The sequence below is a fragment of the Mustela lutreola genome, chromosome 7 (assembly GCF_030435805.1).
Source record: "Mustela lutreola isolate mMusLut2 chromosome 7, mMusLut2.pri, whole genome shotgun sequence".
Classification (NCBI taxonomy): domain Eukaryota; kingdom Metazoa; phylum Chordata; class Mammalia; order Carnivora; family Mustelidae; genus Mustela; species Mustela lutreola.
In genome coordinates this window covers 92,133,150-92,158,949 of record NC_081296.1, presented here as the reverse complement: position 1 = coordinate 92,158,949, position 25,800 = coordinate 92,133,150, and the positions used below count along the sequence as shown (strand labels likewise).

Here is a 25,800-nt window from a genome sequence, read left to right as displayed (position 1 = left end):
ATTGCACAGAACTCCATACCATTTAAAACCAGCTCCTAGGGACTTCTGGATGGCTCAGTTGGTTAAGCGGCTGCCTTGGGCTCAGGTTATGATCCCAGCGTCCTGGGATCGAGTCCCACATCGAGCTCCTTGCTTGGCAGGGAGCCTGCTTCTCCCTCTGCCTCTGCCTGCCACTCTGTCTGCCTGTGCTCTCTCTCTCTCTGACAAATAAATAAATTAAAAATTTTTTTAAATAAAATAAAACCAGCTCCTGGTGTGCAACTAGGTCCTGGTGGAGATGAAAACCATGGGCTATAAACTGACCCCATGGCAAGAGTTAAACTGGGTTTTGTCAGAAGTACCACATCACAAGGACCCCAAAGAGAGCTCTATTATAAGATGGAAGTGGTATATCTGAGACTGGGTATGAGCAGGGCTGGAGTACATAAGTAAGCTCATACTAGCAGTTAACCCAGAACCCAGGTCATTCACCAATGTTGCACCAGAACTTCTCCCTCAGTTCATGGAAGGGCTCCCTTATGACCAAGTCATAAAAGAGGAACAAAAGGACAATCTTGGTTCATGGATGTATCACCTAGTATATTGGTACAAGCCAAAAAATGATGGTTACTAGAGAGTCCTACTTACATACCATCCTAGAAGAGAATGCTCAGGGGAAATCCTCGCAATATACAGAACTTTGGGCCTCTACTGTGTGTGGAAAGAGAAGTGGCTTAATATAAGAATATTAATAGAGTCATGGGTAGTAGCAAATGGCTTGCCTCGTTGGTCAAGAGCCTAAAAAGAAAGCTTTTTAAGATTTTTAAGATTTGGGATAAAGAGATCTGGGAAAAAACACTTGGATGAACTATGGGAGGGCATGCTTCTTAGCTTGGGCTGCCATGACAAAATACCATAGACTGGGGGCTCACACAATAGAAACTCACATTCTTATAGTTCTGGAGGCTGGAAGACCAAGTTCAGGGTGCCAGCATTGATCCAGAGTGGTTTCTGGTGAGAACTCTCCTTTCGGCTTGCAGATAGCAACCTTTTCAACAATGAAATCAGTTAATCTCTATTATCCCAGTGCTGGTACAATGGGCTTATGGGTAGTATAGCTTTGGTGGCACAACTGGAGACATTACGGGCCTAACAGCATGGCCACCCCCTCACATTTCAGGTCAGTTACTTCTGTTGCTGAATGTCCAGCCACAACTGATTTCATTGTTGAGTCTTTCGCTCTGAGTGCCCTCCATTACTAACGCCCTTTCCTGCCTGTGAGGCCTTGGGAAGTACTAGTGGTGGTTCTACTTTTGACAGATCTATCCCTCCAAAATTCATTCTGATCCATGGTCAAGACTGATTAAAGTTTCCTCACAGACATGGTATTGTGCTGAGGGAGGTACTATATGGGTGAGGCAAGTTCAAATATTGTTACAAGGAAAATCCAAGGGTAAAAATGCAGTCAGTGAAAATCACTCTTTCCTATTTGCTCACCCCAGACCTCCCCTAGGCTAGAGTCTAGACTAGCATAGATAGCATATCATGCCAGCGGCTGGCCCCACTGGTGCACTCACCAAGTCAGCAAATAAGCGACAGGTGATCTCCACAGGCTTCTAACAGGCTATCAGGTCACATACAGTACTTTGCTTGGAAAAACTCACTTATGTATCTCGTCGCTGATCAAATTCAAGTACTTCATATTTATAGTTTAAAAGCCTAAAATGGGTGAGTTTATCATAGCCCAGCTTCATGACACTGATGCATGTGCTTGTACTGAGTGGCTATGAGCTCGGTGCTCTTTGATTTAGGTGCAGGAAGCTTTTATTTTTGAATCTCTGCCTACTCATGGCAATACATCAAACAATCAGTTTTAATATCTTTAGGGTTAAGTGCACTCATGTAATTTAGAATTAAATGATTTTTATTAAGCACTTTTATAGACTATCTACATGCTATACAACTACACTGATTAAGGATCATGGTGACTGGTAAAACAGCAGCCCCTATGAATTAGGGAAGCATTAGTGAAATGCATTTTCTGAATGCATTCAGTACTAAGTAACTCAAATGTCAAATAAGAGTCCGAATGAAAATTTCCCTTCACAAAGCAAATACACAGATGAACCCAGTGGGCTATATTAGATTCTAATAGTGACATATCACTGGTGTGTGGTCTTTCTGCTTTTCTGTCCTATATTCTCCCCCTACTCCACTCTCACTTCAGCCCCACCCCCCCTCAACTTCTAAATTTAGTTGATTACTTCTCTTTGAGGCTGCCAGAAATGGGGCTGGAAATGGGGTAGTAGTCAACCTACCCAGGTCCCCCCTTCCCCTTGTAAAAAATTTAGAGGAGAGCTGCTCACCAGCAGAGGGCAGCATAAATCTTTTGCCATGCACATGCTCAGAGAGGCTCTGGACTTGAACCTCCTCTAGAGGGAAACTAGGTCCTGGGGTTGTCTAGTAGGTGCCACTGGGTCGCCAGGTGATTCTTTGTGCTGTTGAACCCAGTCACATTTCCAGTTCATGGCTACTTGATCAAAACTAATGATAGCTTCTCTTGCCTACTGTTTCAACTGGGCATGGTTGCAGAGGCCATGGCGAGACACTTGAGTTTACCCTACAATTCTCTGAAGAATCACGGAATTTCATTTTTGACTCAGAGTTCTTTGTTTTCTCTCTGTTTTTGTTTCTGGGCGGTGTGTGTGTGGATGGGGAGAGCTTCGTCCTGAAAAAGGTAAACCACACAAATTCTTGAAAGAGAAATTCAATTTATATAGTGGCTATATAAACTGGCAAACTTTTTCCTTACCTCCACCAGAAGGATATCTGAGTCCAAGAGATCTTATTAAGTATTATTATAATTTATTCTTCCAGCTAGCTCCAGTGGTTGCTCTTGTAAAGCTGTCAGGTTTCAGCTGTAAGAGGAAAATGTTTCTCAGCACAATGATAGTTGGGGTTGATGGTAGCAGTGGTGCCTAAAGGTCAAGACCAAACCAAGCTAATAGGAGAAATATTCTTTCCTTTGTGGATAATTAGTCTCATAAAGTAAATGATTATTGTTACACTTTGCATTTACTTTACCAGTGACATATTTTTCACCAGTGGGGAGGACTATACTCTCATTACATTCTCTTTAGGGAATGAAAATATTTCTCTGGATGCTATAGACTGAGTTCAGAACTTCCGCTCATATCTAGATCAAACCTGAGGCTTTGCTTCAGGTTAGAAGTGCTAGAAGTGCCAGAAGCAGCTTCCTCCTGAGGGGTGAGCGATAGTTGCTCCCAGAGAGAACAGCGGGGATCACCTAACCGGGAGTCTTGAAGAAAGTTTTGAGATGGGGGCTGGGGTAGGGAGATGAGGCCAGGGAGAGGGAACTAGATTGGGAGGACACCTGTGGCAGAAGTGAACAGTTTAGCAGGCTGGAGAGGCACTATCCTTTGGCACCCCTAATTCTGGAAGGCTGTGGCCTTTGGTCAGTATAAGGGAACATCTAAATTAAATTTTTATTTCTCCCTACAATACTATTTAGAGAACTGCCTAACTCTTCAGTAAAGAACTTCGTTTTTCTGGATTATAGCAGGAAGGGCTTGGTTTCACAAAGGTTGACAAGACTGGGGCAACAGAAAAACTACACCCTTGAAAGCTTTCTGGGCTAAAGAGCAGGAGGAACACTGTTTCTTTTCTGTGGGTTGCCTTTCATTATCAGAAACATGGAGACCAATGACTCAAGATGGTCACAAGCATGAGAAGTGCCAAGACTAATCTTTCTCAATTTTCTGCTTCTCCCTGCCTACAATTTCTTTGGGGTTACTCACAGTTAAAATCATATTTTGTTTCTGATTTCCAACTCAACCACTTCTTCCCTGAGGGTTTGTCTCTTTTGGGTGGGTGCCCCTTCTCTGCACTTCCACAGCCCGTAATCCCAGTTGCCATAGTATTTAGCAACAGAATGGAAATTTCCTTTCTAGACAGTGAGCTGCATGAGGGAAGGGATACTGTCAGTTTTTTCATGGTTCTAGCCCTAGTGCATATCACTGTGTCTGTAGAAAATAGGTAACCCAAGAACTACATAAATTTGTGAATAGATTTACTTACCTTATCACATTTAATCCTTACAACTTCTATTATTATTATTTTTTAAGATTTTATTTATTTATTTGTCAGAGAGACACGAGAAAATACAGGCAAGCAGAGTGGCAGGCAGAGGCAGAGGGAGAAGCAGGCTTCTGGCGGAGTAAGGAGCCTGATGCGGGACTCGATCCCAGGACGCGGGGATCATGACCCGAGCCAAAGGCAGCCGCTTAACCAACTGAGCCACCCAGGCATCCCTACAACTTCTATTATTACCACCCATTTAACAGACATGAAAACCAAGGCTGAGGCAAATACATAAATTTCTCAAGATAACCTAGCAAATATATAATATAAGAAGAGGTGGTATTTGAATTGAATTGGGCCTTGAAGGGTAGGTAGAATTACAACGGGTAAAGATGGAAGAGGGAACTTTTAAGAGGAGGTAAGCACATGAATATAAGTATGGAAACAGCAAAACACAGAGCACATTTGGGGACTGGTTATGATTCGCTCTGGGTTGCAAAAAGGTATGTGCAGTGGCATAGTGGAAGATAAGGTTGGAGTAAAAATAGTCACAATATGAGTAGATAAAATTGAGCATTTAATATAGGCCAACACAATTCTAAGCATTTATATGTAAAAAATACATTGTGACTAGCTAATACATGCTCACAGTAAAAAAAAAAAAAAAGTTTAGAGAAACTGAATGTACAGTCAAGAGTAAGACTCCCTCCTCTGCCTGTATCTTCGTCCACCTCATCTCCCCTCTCCTGGGAGAGGCACCACTGTAAGTGGGTTTTTCTATGTCCTTCTACAGATTCTTATTCTGTGCATATGGAAACATATGGATATATTTTTTTACACAGGCACATATTCTTCTACTTTTCTACTCCCCCCCTTTTTTCTTCCATATTGAATGCATTAGAGATCAACTCAAATTACGGAGCTGCCTCATTCTTTTTAACTACCTCTTAATATTCCATTCTGTGGACGTACTATAATTTATTTAACCAATTCCTTCCTAACAGACATGTAGATGTTGCAAATCTTTTGCTATTACAATCAACTACATCAAATATCCTTATATGGTTTGTTTTGAACTCATGTGTGAATATATTTGTAGGCAAACGCTTGATGGGTTAAAAAGAAGGTACATTTTAAATTTGCACAGATACTATAAAATTGCTCTCCAAAGAAGTTATATTATCTTATACTCTTACCCTCAATGTCTTATCAAACTTTTTGATCTTTGCCAATTTGCTAGATCAAAAAATGGATTTTTCACTATTGTTTCTAATTTGTATTTTCTCCTACTATGAATAAAATGAGCATTACTTGATATATTTTAAATATAATGATCTTATTCTGTAAAAATATAAAACTTATAAAGTAAATATAAATTTAAATATTTATTTACATATATTAAATACATATTAAATTTTAATATTTCTTTAAATAAATTAGAATGTAATATAAAGTTTAAGTATATGTAATATTTTATAAAAATAGTCATTACTTGATATATTTTTCCTTTTTTCTTAATTGTGTTCATTTTATTTTTTTGAAATGTTGGTTTGTTGGTCTCTTTTATTGACTTGTATGGCCTCTTTATGTATTAGGGGAAATTGGCCCCTTAACATGATATGCTTACAAATATTTTTTCCCTTAATTTGTCCTTATTCTTTTGATACTGTCCATGGTATTTTTTTTTTTTAATTTCAGAAAATTTCAAACACATACAAAAATAAAGAGAATAGGTTAATAAATTGGTATGGACTAAATACCCAGCATTATAAAAATACACACACTCTCAATTCATTTATCACCATGCCTCTATCACCTCTCTTCTTCTGCCCTGCTGGATTATTTTAAAATAAATGTACCATTTTATATTATTTTTTATCTATGATAATTATAGTCCTGCAATGACTTTAATTTTTATGTAGTCAAACTTACTAGTCTTTCATTCTGTAATTCTGCTATTTAGATCACCAGAAACTCCCTAAGAATCTACAAAGTCACAACAGACTTCTGAGGTGACTATTTTAAGATGAATAAAACCATGCCAACGAAGAAGTTGGGGTACCTTGCCCAAGAGGACATAACTTCTAAAGGGTGGGAGTCGGGACCAAATCCTGGCTACCTAAACCAGGGTTTCATCTCCTGACCATCACCCCATATCCCTGCCCAGTGAAGGTGTAACAGGCCATGCTGAGCAAGACAGAGACCTCAAATTGGCATTCCCATTCATTCATGGCTGAACCTTCATGCCCACTGGCTGCTTCCACATGAGCTTTCTAAGGCAGTGCCCCTTGGAGGGTAGGTGGGTGTCACAGATCCCCCTTGAGAATCTCATGAAAGAAAGTTCCAGAGCACTGGTCATAGGAAGCATGCATTTTTACACACAGACACACAAACACATGTTTATGTGGGCATGCACGTACACACACACACACACACACACACACACACAACCATGTACCAGCTGTAAATGTAAGCACAGCCTCCAGGGATCTGCTTATCTTCATTCTGTCATCCTTGCATTAGGCAAGGAAACAGGCTCTTAATTATCATGAATCCGGATTGGATACTTACCAAGGTTTTTTTCCATTCAGTTCCCTAGAGAACAGTGCAGTTTGATTATATTTGTATTTATGGGCAGGTGAGGATGACCTATTTAATCAATACATCTAAAGGCTAAGAGGTAAGCTATATTATTCAGACTCAGTAACAAAGCTTATGCTAATTTTACCTGACATGTAGCATGTTAGGTTAATATAATTTGGATTATATGTATCCTTTTTAGAAATTGATGTTTTTGTTGCTGGTTTCTCCTGACATTTTTGAACTATAATATGGAATGTAATACTCCTCCAACAAAGAGGGTAATTCTCACTAGCGAAGGTAATTAATGGTTAGTTGATCATATTACAGCATAGAAATGATGTTTTTGTTACACAATAGGTTTTCTAATTGGTGATCCAAGGATGACCATGTTCATTTTCTGCTGATAGAGATTTCCTACTGTGCATGGCATTATCTCTTAATACTGTGATAGCAGCAAATGATGGTCATAGCCAGTAAGAAAATTAATTTACAGTGCTTCAACAATCATTATAAAAGACCTAATAATGCTAATTTATGTGTAGGATGAGTCATCTAATTAGTTAATTAAATAGGACCTTGCTGCCAGTCTCCTACAATGGAGCATACTGTGTTACAGGTGTTTGACAGAGCTGAACAAAGCCGAGGGAAGGTAAATGAATACATGCTGACCCCACTAATGCATGTGATGTTTATAGTTATGAAAGCATGAGCAAAAGCAGTTGCTCTACTCAAAGTAAGAACCAAACAACCAAATTTTAAATATTGTTATTTTGCCTCTATTTTATGAGGGAAAAAACTTTGTTGGCTTATTTCCTAGCTTTACAACTTCCAAAATGCCTTTAAATCTTGATTTGATTTCTGAAGTTCAAAATGCTCTCACAAGTTGGTTACCCTTTGGATTTTCTTAAAGAAAATAATAAAATCACTGCCTGCCATCTGTTGAAAACTACCACTATCTCCCTCTCTTTAATTACTCTTAGTTGCAGCACTTGTATCTAATTTATAAAACTTGTATGCTCATGGAGGCCATAAACAAAAATGGGTTGCTAATTTTAATTAGCTTGTCTAGCTGGTGGTCCCACATGGCTGGGGATTCAGAAGTCCCAGTTACTTCTCCCCTTTCAGCCTTTGTTATTTCACACTAATAGGTTTTTGTATTTTTAGTCTGTCTTCATGGGAGAAGTACCCTGTCCCTTCAGTGAGTTTAGCTGCTTTTCCCTAGGCCTTGCCAGATGTCCTGATTCTTTTTTTTTTTTTTTTTTTTTTTTTAAATAGGGGTAGGGGGAGGACGACCATTGGGACAACCAAAACATCACATATGTCTCATTTGAATGCAACATAATTGCTCAGAAAGAACATCTATCTTTACTGATATTGTGAAATATTCCTTTCTAACTGCCAGACTGGAATAACTAATTTTAAGTGTTTTTGTGTTATAGAGTTGGAATGGTTTCTTTTCTAAGAAAAAAAAGGGCATTGAACATGATTACAATAAAAGCTATCTAATGACTAAAAGAAAATTCAACATTTTCTTAAAGAGTTTGCAAAACCACAATAGATTTTCTTTCTGTCAATTCAGATATTCATAGGTCATCCAGTCTGGCCTTCTGTCATAGTGCACCTATAATTCCTTATTTTAAAATATTAATTAACTTTTAGACATAAGTCTTTTAGCTCTGGATACAGTACTGCCTATATGAAGGAAATAACATACTGAGGTGAAGAATGGTGTTTCTTGGAATAGGTATTGTTTGCCAAGCTGTATCCAAGAGCCCTACAGAAAGTAGAAAAAGACATTATAGAAGAGTGAGCAGACATTTTTACAAGGTCACTTCATTCAGACTGGAAAGTGGCCAGCACAATGTCATTATTTACAACAGGATCTGGGAACACTTGAGGAAATTACAGACCATTTAGTTTTGATTCCATTGTGGGGGGCAAAGTCTTAGGAAGTATTTTAGGAGATTAAATGGGGAACACTGAGAAAAGCACAGCTTGATTAAAGGTAGCCAATGCAGTCTCCGGAATGAAAAAGTCATGCTTCGATAATTTCTTGACTTCTTTAAGGAAGTAAATGCCAAGAAAAGCAAATGAATGCTTCAAAATTTTGTGTTCTAAATTTCCAGGAGTTGTTTATTAAAGTTTTGCTTGACAAATCAGCACAAAGAAGTGGTCTCTTAAAATTGGAGAAATGCAGAGACAAGATTGATGGTTCATTAAATTGTTTTTAAAGTGAAAAGAAATCAGGCAAATATACCTTAGGACCAAAAGAATTTTACTGGAACAAGGACACTATAACAGTCTAACTCGACTCCATTGTATTTACTACAACATCAGCATTGTATTGTTTTGGCATTTATTACGTAGTTGTGCAGAATTTTTCCTAAGACAGTGGGAAAACATGAAAACCCCTTTCAGGAATATACAGTCTAAGAGACGAGACTGATTCAGATAAGTAGACAAAAAACTAGAAAAACATAAATTGAAAATTTAGTAAGGTTGACTCTTAGATTGCTAGTAGTGAGGAAAACATGTTGGTTTTTAAAATCCAGGACAAGCATTCATAGTTTTTCTTTGGGCAGCAGAGGGACAGCTACCATAGAAAGCTGTTTGGTGGATGGGTAAATCTTATAACTGTAAAAGGAATAAGCACACCAGGACATTTTCTGGGTGTGAGAGGGATCCTGGAACCATCTGGGAAGTCATCTAGTTTGCCCAATCCAAAAAGAAAGTAGGAGGGAGATGATCCCAGAAGGGTAACACACAATTATACATGAATAGGGAGCTAACTGAAAATGAACAAGATAGAGAACAAAAATAGGAGAATGACATTAGGGTATTGGACTATAAACCCTTAAGTCCTTTGCAAATCTAAAATGTTGTGATTTCCTAGAAGAGATACTGCAGGTTTAGTAAGAACAGGACTTCAGAGACTCTCTTCTAATTAGCAAAGATTGCCTGGAAAAAGTGACCTAGAGATGTACAACATCCTCTACAAGGCAACACGGATATAAGTAAAAGGGGAAAATCATTCACAATATAGCTGATGTTTATTGAGGGCTATGTCTCAGATACTATGCTAAGCATTTAACATACATTATCATTTACTTTAATCCTCTCTAAAATTCTAATAGTTGTAATATGTAATAATCTTCATTTTACATTTGAGGAAACTAAATTAAGATTCACACAGCCTGTAAGTGAAAGGTACTAGAAATAGTTATTTTAAACTACTATACAAAAGTGTCCCAGTTTACCTGATCATAAGTTTTAATCAGGGGTGTGGTATAAAAACATATTCTATCCCCTCCTCTGAAGTTTTTAGGAAGTAGATTCTAGGACAGGGCCCAAGACTAAAATTCTTTTACAAACACCATGACTCAGTTTTATGATCAGCCTTGTTTGAGAAACAGCGTTCTAATGCCAGGTTTACCATATTCCAAACCCTAGAGAGTGCTGGAAGCTGGAAGGCTGTGTGATGGGAGGTACAGGATATCTACGCTTAAAGAGGCTGAAAGCCTAGAGCCCCCACAGCAGTATTAGTCTATGAGGCTGTAGCCATATATTTGCCTATAAGACACATCTTCTGGCTCTGTCCCATGGAAGCACACTCTCCCTGGCTCAAAACCAGTCCTCTTACACACTGCAGTTCAGAGAAATCAGTATTCTTTATAAATGCTTACATGGAGTAAAAACACAAGAAAAATAGGACCAGGTGGAATTACCTGGGAATGGATCCTTTCTGACCAAAAGAAGGGAAAAAGGAATAATGAAAAAGAACAGAGAAGATCTTCAAATATTTAATTTTAGGGAGAATAGAATTGGTTAATATTTTGAACCCAGGTATTTCTTTTCTTTGTTGTCTTAACTGGAATAGATGAAAAGGTCTTAAAAAAATAAGCAATGAACACATTATTAAATGCAGTCTACCTTCTTGATACAAGAACTCTGAAAAGATTGCACAATTAATTAAATGCATCAAACTTCAAAGAGCTACTAAGGTATCAACACACTCTTCAAGGGATTCATGGGGAAACTACCAATTACACATTCAAATAAACTATACCCATAACAGACTAGGGCTTATTAGTGTACATAGTTCAATCAGTTCAACAAACATTTATTGAGCCCCTACTATGTGTAAGGCGCCAGGACTATGCTCTATGGGGAACATAAAGATGAATACAATAGCCTCTCCCTTAAAGAAACTTGTGCTTGAATAAGTGAGGTAAAATGAAGAAAAATGACTCTAATTTAAACTGTAAATTTCATGAAAAACTATAAACAAGCGTTCAAGGAGCTCAGATTTCCTCAAGGCTCTGAAAAGTCCTCAAGAGGAGAAGACATTAGAGCTAAGACTAGAAGGATGAGAGAAATTTGTAAAGAGAGCTTATAAAATTCTTTTTGTCCCTCAAAGTTCTCATCTGTAAAATAGGGATAATAGTGGTTCTTACAGGCCATTCTACAATAATGATTTGCAGGGTCAACCCAACTTCATGGATAGTTTAGAAGCAATAGTTACTTGTCAAGGAATGTATACCCTTGCCACTGCCTATTATTAATGCATTGTTTAGATTTCCACAGTCACCTTCCACAACACTTCAGAGTGATAAAGTATAAGCCTAGAACAGAAAGGTTACTTTGACAAACCCTACAGAAGTGTTCCATAAGGATGAGTGCACTGTAGAACTGTGAGCAGATCACTGGCTGTGTACTGGATGCCATGTTGAGGCGAACCAGTCAGGTAAGCTCTTTCTCATCAGTAAAGGGTACAGAACATACCATCTTCTTGATTTGTTCGACAAAATGCCTCTCACATCTGTCTTGACTTTTCTGGTTCTATGGCTATACCTTGGTTCAGGCTCTTATCCCTTCACTACTAGAGAACTAGATCATTTCTTCCAGATGATCTCTTGGTATCTATGCTTCACTCTTCTGTGCTTTTACACAAACCACTATCAGACTAACTTTCCTAATACAGTGCTCTGTTAACATCACTGCTTAAAGTCCACGAGAGGCTCTTTCCTGATGTCTAAAGAGAATCCAGACTCCACGGACTGCCGTTCTGGACTCCTCGCAACCTGGACCGAACACACTTGTCTAGTCTTAAATCCCACAACACTCCTATGACTGTGGCTTTGCTTATGCATCTCTCACTTCATCCTCATTTTCATGTATCAAAATAGAAACCATCCTTCAGTGCCTGCCCAGCTCAACTCCAAACCTCTCCCCAACATTCTGTGCACACGGCTTGGTTCTACACATATCTAAGTACATGGCTATATCCTCAGGGTAAGTAACATTAGCTGCTATTATTTATGATAGCCTAATTATGGAAGCAGCCCAAATGTCCATTGACTGATGAATGGATAAAGAAAATGTGGTGTGTACACACACACACACACACACACACACACAGGAATATTACTCAGACATAAAAAATAATGAAATCAGCAGCACCTGAGTGGCTCAGTGGGTTAAAGTCTCTGCCTTAAACTCAGGTCATGATCTCAGGGTCCTGGGATGGAGCCCCAGGTAGGGCTCTCTGCTCGGTGGGGAGCCTGCTTCCCCCTCTCACTCTCTGTCTGCCTCTCTGCCTACCTCTCTGCCTACTTGTGATCTCTGTCAAATAAATAAAATAAAAAATATATTTTTTTAAAAAGTATGAAATCTTACCATTTGCAATGACATGGATGGAGCTAGTGAGTATAATGCTGAATGAAGTAAGTTAATCAGGAGAAAGACAAATATATATGATTTCGCTCATGTGGAATTTAAGAAACAAAATGAGTATAGGGAAGAAAAGAGAGAACCATGAAACAGACTCAACTACAGAGAACTGAGGGTTACCAGAAGGGGGGTGGGTAAGGCGGTGGGTTAAATAGATAGTAGGGATTAAGGAGGGCACTTGTGATGAGGACCAGGTGTTCTACGGAAGTGCTGAATCACTAAATTGTACACCTGAAACTAATATTACAAGTACGTGAACTGCAACTTAAATAAAAACTTAAAAGTTAGCTGATTATATTACAATACCATATTGTTTTCTGTACAGAGCTTTGCTTATTTTATGCACTCAATAATTTGTTTAATTATACAAATATTTAGTAGTAGTATTATTTAACTTTGTTTTTTTTTAATTTATTTGACAAAGAGTGATCACAAGTAGGCAGACAGGAAGGCAGAGAGAGAGGAAGGAAAGCAGACTCCCTGTTGAGCAGAGAGTGCGATGTGGGCCTCGATGCCAGGACTCTGGGATCATGACCTGAGCCGAAGGCAGAGGCTTTAGCCCACTGAGCCACCCAGTGGGTGGCCACTCCTATGTTTTAAGTGCTATTTAAATACTTCACACGTGTTACATCATTCTGTCTTCTCAAGAACTCTCTGAAGAAGGAATTATCATTACCCCTATTAAGGGATGAAGAAACTGAGGTATAAAGAGTAATTTGCCTGAGGTTACAGAAGAAATAAGCTGGGCTCAACTGAAACTCTTAATGAATATACTACGCTGGCTCTAATATTAAGGTGTTTCACAATCTATAAAGACTTCTACTTACCCGATTTTCCTTTCAGATATGGCAACTGGGGCATAGTGGCAGGCCCCAAGTTACCCAGTGAGTTAGAGAGAGAGGAATTGAGCACTAGCGGTCATTCCTTTTTCCTGCTGCAAGGAGTCACAGCGGTATAGTCCCACAATAAAAACAAAGAGAAGCAGGTGCCAAAAAACTGGGTTTGAGATGAGGAGCTTTTCAAGATCGCTGTGTGAAACTGGTGCATTCCTGGTGCATTCTTCGGATTGTAACTCTGGGACATCCTAAGAAATCGTAGGGGTGCCTGGGTGGCTCAGTCAGTTAAGCTTCTGACTTCAGGTCATGATCCCGGGGTCCTTGGACTGAGTCCTCCATGAGGCTCTGTGCTCAGCAGGGAATCTGTTTCTTCCTCTCCCACTGCCCCCCCCCCCACTTGTGTGCACGCTCTCTCTCAAAGAAAATCTTTACAAAAAATCCTAAACAATCAAAATATAGACCCTAATCATAATATCCTATCTTAATACCACAGATCCTAATCTTTTAAAGACTACTGACTTACAAAGTGTGACCAATATAGCCTACACCAAGATATCTCAGAACTGAAGTTACCAGTTTAGATATATTGTTTATTAGATTTTATGATAAATGCCTGAGGACACTATTAAGAGATGGTAGTTTAAAAATATAAATTTATGATGTAGGAAGCAAAAATAAATTTACCAACACATTTGAAAAGATTCCAAATAACGCTAGGGTTTTTTTTTTTTTTTCTTCCTTGTGAATATAGTTGAATTGTGGTAGTATAATAAAAAAACAGAGTATAAGTTTTAGAATCGGGCAAAGCAATTAAGTAAGTGGATGAATTTGAGTCAGCTATCGCTGCAATGTTATATAAGGAACCCCCAAATTTCAGGGACTTCTGACAATAACCAAGTCTTTGGGGAGATTGTGATTCTGTCTAGTCAAGATTGACTTGGACTGGCTCCAGGTTTGAATTAGGTTCAGATCTACTTTATGTTTTTCCTTGTTCTTTTCAGAACAGGAGCTGGGAAGGCAGGTTCTTTTCGTGGTGAACAGCAGAAGTGTAAGAAAGAAACCAATTCACATAAGCACAATTAATCTCTGATTCACATTGCTTCTGCCCACATACTTTATCCCCTTCCCATTACCCCTACCCATTAGGGGAAAAGCAGAAGGAAGCAATCCTCCCTTTCTTTAATTAAGTAGAAAAATAATCAATCTTGTTAGGCAAAGTGAAGAAAAAAACACCTTCATGAACTAATTTTTATTTCATCCTTGGATTTTTAATGTTTATCTCCTACCACATTTCCTCCTACTTAACTGCAAAATAATCATCAAAATCAGGAAGATAACACTGACACACTGCGACTGCCTAATTCTCAGATCCTGTTCAAGTTTTCCAAAGAATTGTCTAAAGGATCCAGTTCAGGATCATGCAATGCAGAGGTGCTTGGCTGGCTCAGTCAATGAAACATGTGATTCTTGATCTCAGGTTGTGAGTTCAAGCTCCACATTGGGTGTAGAGATTAATTAGAAAAATAAAATTTAAAAATAAAATTTAAAAAATCATGTATTTAGTTGTGTAACACATTAATATGCTTTAGTCTGAAAGTTTCTTAGTCTTTAATTGACTTTCATAACTGTTCTAGTTTTATACATCATATAACAATTGTTACAAAATTAGCAGTTTAAACCAATATACATTTATGATTTGAAAGTTCCTGTGGTTCAGGAATCCAGGCCTGGCTTAGCTAGGTTCTATGCTTGGGAATCTCAATGTTGCAGTCTCATCAGAGGGCATACGGGGCAAATATCTGCTTCCGAGCTCCCTCAGGTTGTTAGCAGAATTCATTTTCTTTCTGCTTCGGGACTAAGCTTTAGTTTCTTAATGGAAACCACCTTTAGCTCCTAGAAGCTATGCACAGTTTCCTGCCATGTAAGCTTCTCCAACATGGCCTCAAGGATAGTAAATGGGAGTGTCTCTAGCACTTTTGCTAATAAGATGGAGTCTTATATACATCACATATAATTATGGAGTGACATCCTATCACCTCTGCCATATTGTATTGGTTAAAAGCAAGTCACAAGTCCTGTTCAAACTGAAGAGGAGTACATTACACACAAGTGTGAACACCAAAGGACGGGGATTTTTGTATGTGTGGGGTGGTCATAGGTTCTGTCCACCAAAGTGACCTTGGCACTTCTGAAAATTACTTTGTAGAATATTCCTCATTTTGGGTTTTTATAAGATGTTCTTCAGTTTATATTTGCTTGATGCTTCCTTATGATTCCATCATGATTAGGTAAAGAGTATTTTTCTAGAATATCACAGAGATATTGAACTCTTCACATTGTTTGGTGTCTCATGATTTCAATTTGTCCTATTATTGATATTCATATTGATAATTTGAATTAAGTGATATCTGCCATGCATCCTCACTATAAAGTTACTCTTTTCCCTCATGTAATTAGTAATTGTTTTGTGGAAAGATGCTTTAAAACTATGTAACTATACCCTTCCTCCTTACTTTCAATCAGTTTAGATATTTAATAACTAAATTTTAAAAACTTGTTACATATTTAACCAGTAAGTGCTTATGGTTTACTGTTTGATGCAATGAGCTATAGTTACTAAAATTATTTATTTTGGTGCCCATTTGTCCCAGATTTAGCCAGTGGAAATTCCTTCAAGTTGGCTTACGTGTTATTTTAATATGACACTATCATTCTTTTAGAGTACTTTCTTACTTTCTGACATAATAAGATATCCAGGCTCATGCACTTTCCTTGCTCCAGTGGTGATAGCAGCCATTACTCCGAGAAGCCCTTTACCAGTGCTCTTCATGCAGATTCAAATTACTGTCTGGGATCACTTGCTCTCTGAGGAACTGAGGAAGCCTGAGGAACTTCCTTTAGTATTTCTTATAAGATGGGTCTGCGGGCAACAAATTCTCTCCATTTTTGTTTATTTGGGAGTCTTTATTTTGCCTTCATTTTTTGAAAGATAGCATTGCTGGATATAGAATTCTAGGTTGAACTTTTTTTTTTTTTAATCTTTGAGTACTTTAAATATTTTAACCCACTGCCTTCTGGCCTTCATTTCATCGCTGAAAAGTCTGCTTATGATGTTCTTGAGAGCCTCTATAACTGACTAATTTCTTTTATCTTGCTGCTTTCAAGATTTCTCGTCTTTGACTTTCATCATTTTTACTATGTTGTGTCTGTGGTTTTCTTTGAGTTTATCTTATTTGAATTTTGTTAAGCTTTCTGGATATGTAGGTTATTGTTTTTCAGTATATTTGAGAAGTTTTGGGCCATTACTTCTTTGACTATTTTTTCTTCCTATTCTCTTTTCCTTCTGATACTTCCATTACTTGTATGTTGGTGTATCTAATGGTGTCCCATATCTCTGAGGCTCTGTTCATTTTTCTTCATTCTTTTCTTTCTCTGTTCTTCAGCTTGTATGATCCCTATCAACCTATCTTCAAGTTCATTAATTCTTTCTTTTGCTAATTCAAAGCTGTTGAGACCCTCTAGTGAGTATTTTACTTTAGTTATTGTACTTTTCAACTTCAGAATTTCCATTTAGTTCATTTTTATAATTCCTCTTTATTGATATTTCCTATCTGATGTGACACTGTCATCATGCACACACATATATATAAAGGCTACTCTGAAAAATTCTTCTATTAATATTTATAAAAAATATTTTTTAATGTCAATTTTTAAAATTTCTTTTAAGTGTAACAGTATTTATTGTTTTTGCACCACATCCAGTGCTCCATGCAATATGTGCCCTCCCCAATACCCACCATCTGGTTCCCCCAACCTCCCACCCCCCGCCCCTTCAAAACCCTCAGGTTGTTTTTCAGTGTCTACAGTCTCTTATGGTTCACCTCCCCTTCCAATTTCCCTCAACTCCCTTCTCCTCTCCATCTCCCCATGTACTCCATGTTATTTGTTATGCTCCACAAATAAGTGAAACCTATGATAATTGGCTCTCTCTGTTTGACTTATTTCACTCAGCATAATCTCTTCCAGTCCCGTCGATGTTGCTACAAAAGTTGGGTATTCATCCTTCCTGATGAAGGCATGATACTCTATAGTGTATATGGACCACATCTTTCTTTCGTCCGTTGAAGGGCATCTTGGTTCTCTCCAGTTTGGTGACCGTGGCCATTGCTGCTATAAACATTGGGCTACAGATGACCCTTCTTTTCACTACATCTGTGTCTTTGGGGTAAATACCCAGTAGTGCAATTGCAGGGTCATAGGGAAGCTCTATTTTTAATTTCTTGAGGAATCTCCACACTGTTCTCCAAAGTGGCTGCACCAACTTGCATTCCCACCAACAGTGTAAGAGGGTTCCCCTTTCTCCACATCCTCTCCAACACTTCCTGTCTTGCTAATTTTGGCCATTCTAACTGGTGTAAGGTGGTATCTCAATGTGGTTTTAATTTGAATCTCCCAAATGGCTAGTGATGATGAATATTTTTTCATGTGCCTGATAGCCATTTGTATGTCTTCATTGGAGAAGTGTCTGTTCATATCTTCTGTCCATTTTTTTATATGATTACCAGTTTTGTGTGTGTTGAGTTTGAGAAGTTCTCAAGTTTGAGAAGTCCTGGATATCAACCTTTTGTCTGTACTGTAATTTGCAAATATCTTCTCCCATTCTGTGGGTTGCCTCTTTGTTTTGTTGACTGTTTCCTTTGCTTTGCTGTGCAGAAGATTTTGATCTTGATGAAGTCCCAAAAGTTCATTTTCGCTTTTATTTCCTTTGCCTTTGGAGACATATCTTGAAAGAAGTTGCTGTGGCTGATATCGAAGAGGTTACTGCCTATGTTCTCCTCTAGGATTCTGATGGATTCCTGTCTCACATTGAGGTCTTTTATCCATTTCGAGTTTATCTTTGTGTACGCTGTAAGAGAATGGTCGAGTTTCATTCTTCTACATACAGTTGTCCAGTTTCCCCAGCACCATTTATTGAAGAGACTCTTTTTTCCACTGTATATTTTTTCCAGCTTTGTCGAAGATTATTTGACCATAGAGTTGAGGATCCATATCTGGACTCTCTAGTCTGTTCCACTGGTCTATGTGTCTGTTTTTATGCTAATACCATGCTGTCTTGGTGATCACAGCTTTGTAGTAAAGCTTGAAATCAGGTAATGTGATGCTGCCAGTTTTATTTTTGTTTTTCAACATTTCCTTAGCGATTCGGGGTCTCTTCTGATTCCATACAAATTTTAGGATTATTTGCTCCAGCTCTTTGAAAAATAACGGTGGAATTTTTATCAGAATGGCATTAAAAGTATAGATTGCTCTAGGCAGTATAGACATTTTAACAATGTTTACTCTTCCGATTCAAGAGCATGGGATGGTCTTCCATCTTTTCGAGTACAGATCCTTTACCTCTTTGGTTAGGTTTATTCCCAGGTATCTTATGGTTCTTGGTGCTATAGTAAATGGAATTGATTCTCTAATTTCCCTTTCTGTATTTTCACTGTTAGTGTAGAAGAAAGCCACTGATTTCTGTAAAAATGTCAATGTTTTTTATTAATTTGAAATATGGTTGCTCTCATAGGTCGTTTATAGTGATTGCTTTTTCCCTGATGTATGAATCATATTGTCTTATTTTTTTGTATACCTTATAATTTTTTATTGGAAACTGAACATTTTGGATAATATATTGTAGCAGCTCTGGGTACTGCTACCCCATCCCCTCTCCCATAGTGAGCTCATTATTTCATTACTTGTTTACTGATAGGCTGGATTATTTTAGTGAAGTCTATCTTTCTCCCACATTATTACACTGCTAATGTTGTTCCTCAAGGAAGCACAACTTTGGGAATGCTCATATCTGCTCTCTCTCAGACCACATCCAGCTGTTAACCTCCACTAGTTGCAGGCTGATTGTTCTATTGTTTTCATAATACCATTCCTGTACAAACAAATCTAATCAAATTGTGGCTCTTTTGAAGGAAAATTTTGTTGTGGTTTCTTTCTTTTTTTTTTTTTTAAGATTTTATTTATTTATTTGACAGAGAGAGATCACAAGTAGGCAGAGAGGCAGAAGCAGGCTCCCCGGTGGAGCTTGATCCCAGGACCCTGATATTATAACCTGAGCCGAAGGCAGAGGTCAACCCACTGAGCCACCCAGGTGCCCCACTGAAGGAACAGTTTTTGATGTCATCATTTAATACTTGTTCTAACCCCAAGAGGGTTCCTCCCAGCTGTCTTATTCTCCTTTCTTTCCTGCACACTAACCAGCCTCAGTCTTGGCTGTATCTTCATTAGATTCATAAATCAAATTCCTTCCCAAATGCCTTTTATTACACATCTACTATTTTTAAGAGCATCCTTAGGCTTAAATTTTTCTACTTGGCTATTGCAAATGAAGACAGTTACTTTGGGAAGAGATTAGGAGGTATATGGTTCATGGCCTGCCTCTTTTAAGATAAACTCTCTGAGTCAGGGCTTAGGAGCTGAGAGTAGGGATAACAGGTCCTCTTAACTTGCTTCTTCTGATGTGGAACTACCATGTCAGGAGCTGAGGGGTTACCAGGACCTCAGTACTTCTACATGCTACTCCAAAAGTAGAGCCTCTGGACAACAAGCTGGGATTGGGCAGATGGGATTTCTTACCTCTTGCTGCACTCACTCAGGAATTAGCCTGGGCAACAGGCAGTTGGGGGCAAGGTGAGAAATGCTAGGGTCCTGCTAGTCTTAGGAAGAAAGCCCTCTAGCTGGGAGCTAGGAGGGTGAGGGTGGAGAATCTGCCTGCATGATTTGGGAGGGGAAAAAGAGGGAGTAGTTCAAATACCATACACTTGCCTTTCATACCTAGTTGTTTTTCTTTTTTTTAACCTAAATTTTCTTCAGTTAATTTTTTCTTTTCATTTGCCATTTGCCTTAGGATCATTTCCAGAAGTTTTGAAAGATCTATTTTTGTTTGCCTGTTGTTTGTAATTTTGATCCTGGATCGAGCCCCACAGAGCAGGCTCTGCTCAGCAGGGAGCCTGCTTCCCCCTCTCTCTGCCTGCCTCTCTGCCTACTTGTGATCTCTGTCTGTCAAACAAACAAAATCTTTAAAAAAATTTTTTTTGGACCAGTTTCACTGCGGAGCAAATCAGAAGAACTCATGTTGTCATGCCAGCAATTAATTGTACAGCATTTTAAAAATTTTAAACTAAATTTTTAATTTAACTATGTTGTTTTTGTATAGGCATGACCCACAGCCCATATATATTTCAGAGTTTCTACACATCAGAGTTCTTTTATATTATCTGTAACGGCAACTTTTGCCAGACCACTGCATTGTGTGTTCTCTGCCTAGAACTCCCTTTCTTCAGATATTTGCAAGGTTTACTCCCTCTCTTCCTTCAGATAATTGTTTGAGAATCATCTTTTTAGCAAGGTTTTCTTTCACCATCCTATTTAACACTGAATTCCTCCCTGCCAAAACTGGCATACTTATCCCCTTTTGCAAATTTTTTTTCTTTTTTGGTCACAGACTTTATTTAAAAATATATATATATATATTTTAAATTAATATATATATTTTTAAAAATATATATTTTTAAATAAAGTCTGTGACCAAAAAAGAAAAATATATATAAATATATATTATATATATATATTATATATATATATATAAATTATTATATATACTAGAGAGGGAGGGACAGAAAGAGAGAGAAAAGAGAGAAAGGGGCAAAGAGGAAGAAAAAAAAAAAAGCCTGTCTCAGGGCTCAATCTCACAACCCTGAGATCATGACCTAAGCCAAAATCAAGAGTCAGATGCTTAACCAACTGAGCCACCCAGGCACCCCCAGAGACTTTATTCTTAAATTTCTTTTGTTCACTCCTGAATCCGTAGCACCTTAAAGTGTTCTGCACATAGTAGGCACTAAAGAAAAGAAAGTTGTTAAAAGAATTTCTTAACATCTTACATGTATTAACTCATCTAATGTAGACTGATGATTGTAAATTGTGATAGTAACTGATAGCTAATAATAATGCTTCCTACTCTCCAGACATGGAAACTGAGGTACAGAGAATGAACAAAATGAGGCCATGGTAAAGGTAGGATTTGAACCCATGCCACATGACTATTAGATTAAACTTCCATTCAGTCTCATTCTCCTCACTCCCAGATACTGGTTTCCTTTCCAGAGCACTAATTCAGCTAATTCCAGCTAACATGTTAAAAAGACATTGGCTGATACTAGTTAGGATTAAGATTCCATAATATTCACATTTTAATGATGAAATCTTAAAAATCAAATACCTTTGAGTTTTTTTTAGGTAATATTTCCAGCAGGACAGAATTATTATTATTATTTTTAAAGATTTTATTTGTTTATTTGACAGAGAGAGAGATCACAAATAGGCAGAGAGACAGACAGAGAGAGAGATGAGGAGAAGCAGGCTCCCTGCTGAGCAGAGAGCCCCATGCGGGACTCGATCCCAGGTCCCTGGGATCATGACCTGAGCCGAAGGCAGAGGCCCAACCCACTGAGCCACCCAGGCGCCCCATAGAGAGAATTATTTCTCCAAAAAAAGAAATTTGATTGGTGCTTCTCAAACAAGGAGTGGTTTATCTGCCCTGTTTACGAGTATCCAGCAACATTCACTAAATTAAATGAGGTATAACAGCTGTGAAATGTATAGTTAGTTACACACTCTTAGTTTCTAGGAATCATGTTAATGCAGTTGGGTGTTTTATTGACCAATCTCAGTATAAATAATCAAAAACCCCATGAAAAGCATCCCCATACAGCTAAACTGGAATGGAAACTTAAGAAGATGTATTAAAATCAACATTTCCATACCTAGTGAAATGGAAAAATAGGACTTAGTGATACTAAAGTCCAACTTAACAGAAATAAAAATTGTATGATTATACCCTAAATTAAATAATAAATATTATCAATGGGTATATATAAGTAGTACAATTATGGATTATTTAAAATCTTCTATATTTTCTATATATTCAAAATAAATGTATCATTTTTGGAATCAGCAAAAAAGTTGGTTAAATGTTGGAAAACACTAAAGAAGTTTGTGTTCATAAGGAGAAGCTTTAATTGCTAAACATGTAACTAAACCTATTTATCTCCATGTTGTGTTTTTCTAAGTGTAAGGGATAATACAGATGTTTTTAGATATGTAAATACTTTAATAATTTATAGATTCATTCTACACAGGTACAGTAAAGATCTACTACTTCTGAAACATACTATATAAATAATACAAATGGATGTCTCTACTTCACCTTTGTTAAAAAATTTTATTTAAATTCATAATTAACATATAGTGTATTATTAGTTTCAGAGGTAGAGTTCAGTGATTTAGTGATTCATGGGCATATAACACCCAGTGCTAACTACATCGTATGCCCTCCTTAAGGCCCATCACCGAGTTACCCCTTCCCTCCACCCACCTCTGCTCCAGCAACCCTCAGTTTGTTTCCCATAGTTAAGAGTCTCTTATGGTTTGTCTCCCTCTTCGATTTCATCTTATTTTTTTATGTAAAGACTTCTTGTTATGAAGTGTTAGCCTTTATTACCAGAAGTGGCAGTAGAGTAGAGGTTAAGAGCTTAGGCTCTGGGACCAAACGGCTCAGGTGCAAACCTCAGCTCCATCACTTAGTAGCTGTGGGACAGTGAACAAGCTACTTACAGCCTCTGTGGTTCAGTCTCTTCATCCATAAAATGGAGGCAATACTAACTCCCTGTTTTATAGGGTCGTGGTAAGGATTAAATATCAAGCACTTAGACAATGCCCAGATATGTAAGTGTTTGCTATTATGATCATTACCAAGTTGGCAGCCTCTTCAAGGTAAGGGAGCTATTTTATTTACTCCTCTGTAGAACTACTATCCCTTGCATATAAAAGAAATCAATAAATTATTCTAGAATGAATGACAGGTTTAATTAATCTAAGAACTGAAATTAAAATCCTTCCTACATAGTCACTTAAATAAAAATTAGAAGGTTTCATGGACTATCATGTACCAACTCTCTAGTGTGAACTCTCAGTATTTCTCTTTGGTTCCTTAGTAAAAACTCTGAGAAGAGGAACCCATTTCTAAGTTTTAACTGTAAATTCTAGAGATTTTACTGGATACACAAATAAATTTAGAATGTTAGCCAGGACTCTATATGAAAGTAAGAGAACTCCAATTCTAAGTAGTTCATGTAAAAGAAGAAAAGGAGATGCAGGTGGCTCATATAGCCATAATACAGAGAGAAGTCCAGACACTGGCCTTTGGGATGCCTAGAATCAGATGGGTCAGTCTGTCTGCCCAGCTGTTTCTGGAGGTATTCTCTCTCTTGGTTTCTCTCCTCACTTTGCCTCTTGTTCTGTTTCTCTCTTCCATGTTGACTTTATTCTCTCCCACTGCAGGCAGTTTCTGTGTAGGAAGATGACATGGCTGCCAGCAGTCCTAAACACATATCCTCAGATCCTCTGAGAGAGGAGAGAAATCTTACCCAACATCTCCCATTATAAAAGATGCCATGGAAGGCTTTCTCAGGCCCTCTTTAGGTATTGTGTCCATCCCTAGAGAAAAGTATTATATAAAACAGGCACTGGTCACCTGATTTCAGGGTTTGCTATTGTTATTTGCTTGTTTATTCAGATGTTAGGATTACTTTGGTGAATTCTTTATTCTCCCAGTGTCTGATTTTTTATCTCAGGGTATGCCTATAGTTACTCTTTCCATGACCACACCCAGCTGTTAAAACCCACTAGCTTCTAGAGGTGAAAAAGTGGTTCCCCCAAAACCATGTTGCCCAGACAGACTTTAGGAATGCCAAATATCAGGGAACTACCTCAGTTTGTGTCTAATATATCAAATAATTTAAGGGATTGTATTAAATTCCAGAATATTAAATTATGGAATACATTACTAAGGTAGGACCTAAATACTTAACTGAAAATATCCCAGAACATGAATATCTTAGCTCTCTATGAGGGTTACATGCAGTATTAATGTAATCAGCTAACCTCTCCTACTTCTTTTAGGTTCAATGATTACAGTAATGGTACTCTACCTAGAAAAAGGTAAAGCCCAAAGACTTCCAAGATCACTTACTATCTCTAATTTTCTATTAAAGCAAAATGTACTTTGTTTTATTATCAATGCAAAACAAATGCAAAACATAGAAATTAGTGCCTTAAATCTCTCTCTGATTTTTGTGAATCTTACCAGATTAGCCTGGAGGAGGGTGAGGAAGGCTCAGTATAATTATTATGTGAAGCACGATAAGAACTGATGTACCAAAAGATTTCTAAGCCACAGTGAACCCAAGCCCAAGGCATCCATAGACTGGCTCACTAACACCACAATAACCAAACACTGCCCACAACAGGCAAAAAGATCCATTGTAGACAACTGGACTGAAGGAAAAAGCAGCTCAGCTACAACAGCAGGGCATGCACATCACATGTAGGAGATATCCCTGAAGTGCCAGGTTCTGATGAACAGGGAACACTGCATGGCAGGACCCTATAAGACCTCTTCTTCACACGGCCATTACTTTCAAATACAGGAGATGTAGCTGTCTTTCCTAACACACAGAAACAGACCTAAAGAGACAGGGGCATATGTCCCAAATGAAAGAACAAGACTAAATCATAGCAAGAGACCTTAGCAAAATGGAGATAAGTAACACACTTGACAGAGAATTTAAAGTAATGATCATAAAGTTCTCACTGGGCTTGAGAAAAGAGTGGAGTACATCAGTGAGACCCCTAACAATGAGGTAAAAAAAGAACAAGAGATGAAGAACATAAAAATGAAATTAAAAATTCACTAGATAAAATAAATGGTAGACCAGAAGCAGCAGAAGAACAAATCAGTGACCTGGAAGACAGTAATGGAAAGTCATCAAGTTGAGCAGCTGAGAGAAAAAAATAATTATGGAAAATGAGGACATGCTGAGAAGATAGAGAAGTCAGCAATACCATCAAGTATAATAACATTCATGGTATATTAGGGATCCCAGATGGAGGAGAGAAAGAAAAGGGGCACAAAATTTATTTGAAGAATTAATAGCTGAAATTTTCCCTAATCTGGGGAAGGAAATAGAGATCTATAGAGATCTCTATCTCTATAGAGATACTCCCCCCCACCACCAAAATCAGCCCAAGAATGTCCACAGCAATGTAATTTAGATGGCAAGAATTAGTGATAAAGAAAGAACTTTAAATTAGCAAAAGAAAAGAAAGCATTTACAGAGAAGGGGAAACCCTAAAAGGTGATCAGCTGATTTTTCAACAGAAATTTTGTAGGCCAGAAGAGAGTGGCATGATACATTCAAAGGGCTGAATGGAAAAAAATCTGCAGGCAAGAACATTTTATCCAGCAAGTCTATCATTCAGAATAGAGAGAAATGAAGAGTTTCCCAGACAAACAAAAGTTAGAGGAATTCATGACCGCTAAATCAGCCCTACAAGAAATGCTGAAGGGAGCTCTTTGAGTGGAAAGGAAAGACCATAAGTAAGGGTAAGAAAAGTAGAAAGCACAAAAGCAGTAAAAATAAGTATATGTGGGGGCACCTGGGTGGCTCAGTGGGTT

At 37.9% G+C, this 25,800-nt stretch overlaps 1 long non-coding RNA gene across 5 annotated transcripts in view; it reads right to left on the bottom strand.

Annotated features, from left to right (window-relative positions):
- The window catches only part of LOC131836478 (uncharacterized), a 134,701-nt gene that overhangs the window by 79,288 nt on the left and 29,613 nt on the right, over window positions 1-25,800 (bottom strand). For 3 of the 5 annotated variants that reach the window (XR_009355630.1, XR_009355633.1, XR_009355632.1), the window contains one exon: window positions 2,792-2,897. The exons of the other annotated variants lie outside the window; for them this stretch is intronic. This is a non-coding gene — a long non-coding RNA (uncharacterized LOC131836478). The remainder of the gene's footprint in view (window positions 1-2,791; window positions 2,898-25,800) is intronic. 5 annotated transcript variants of the gene reach the window in all.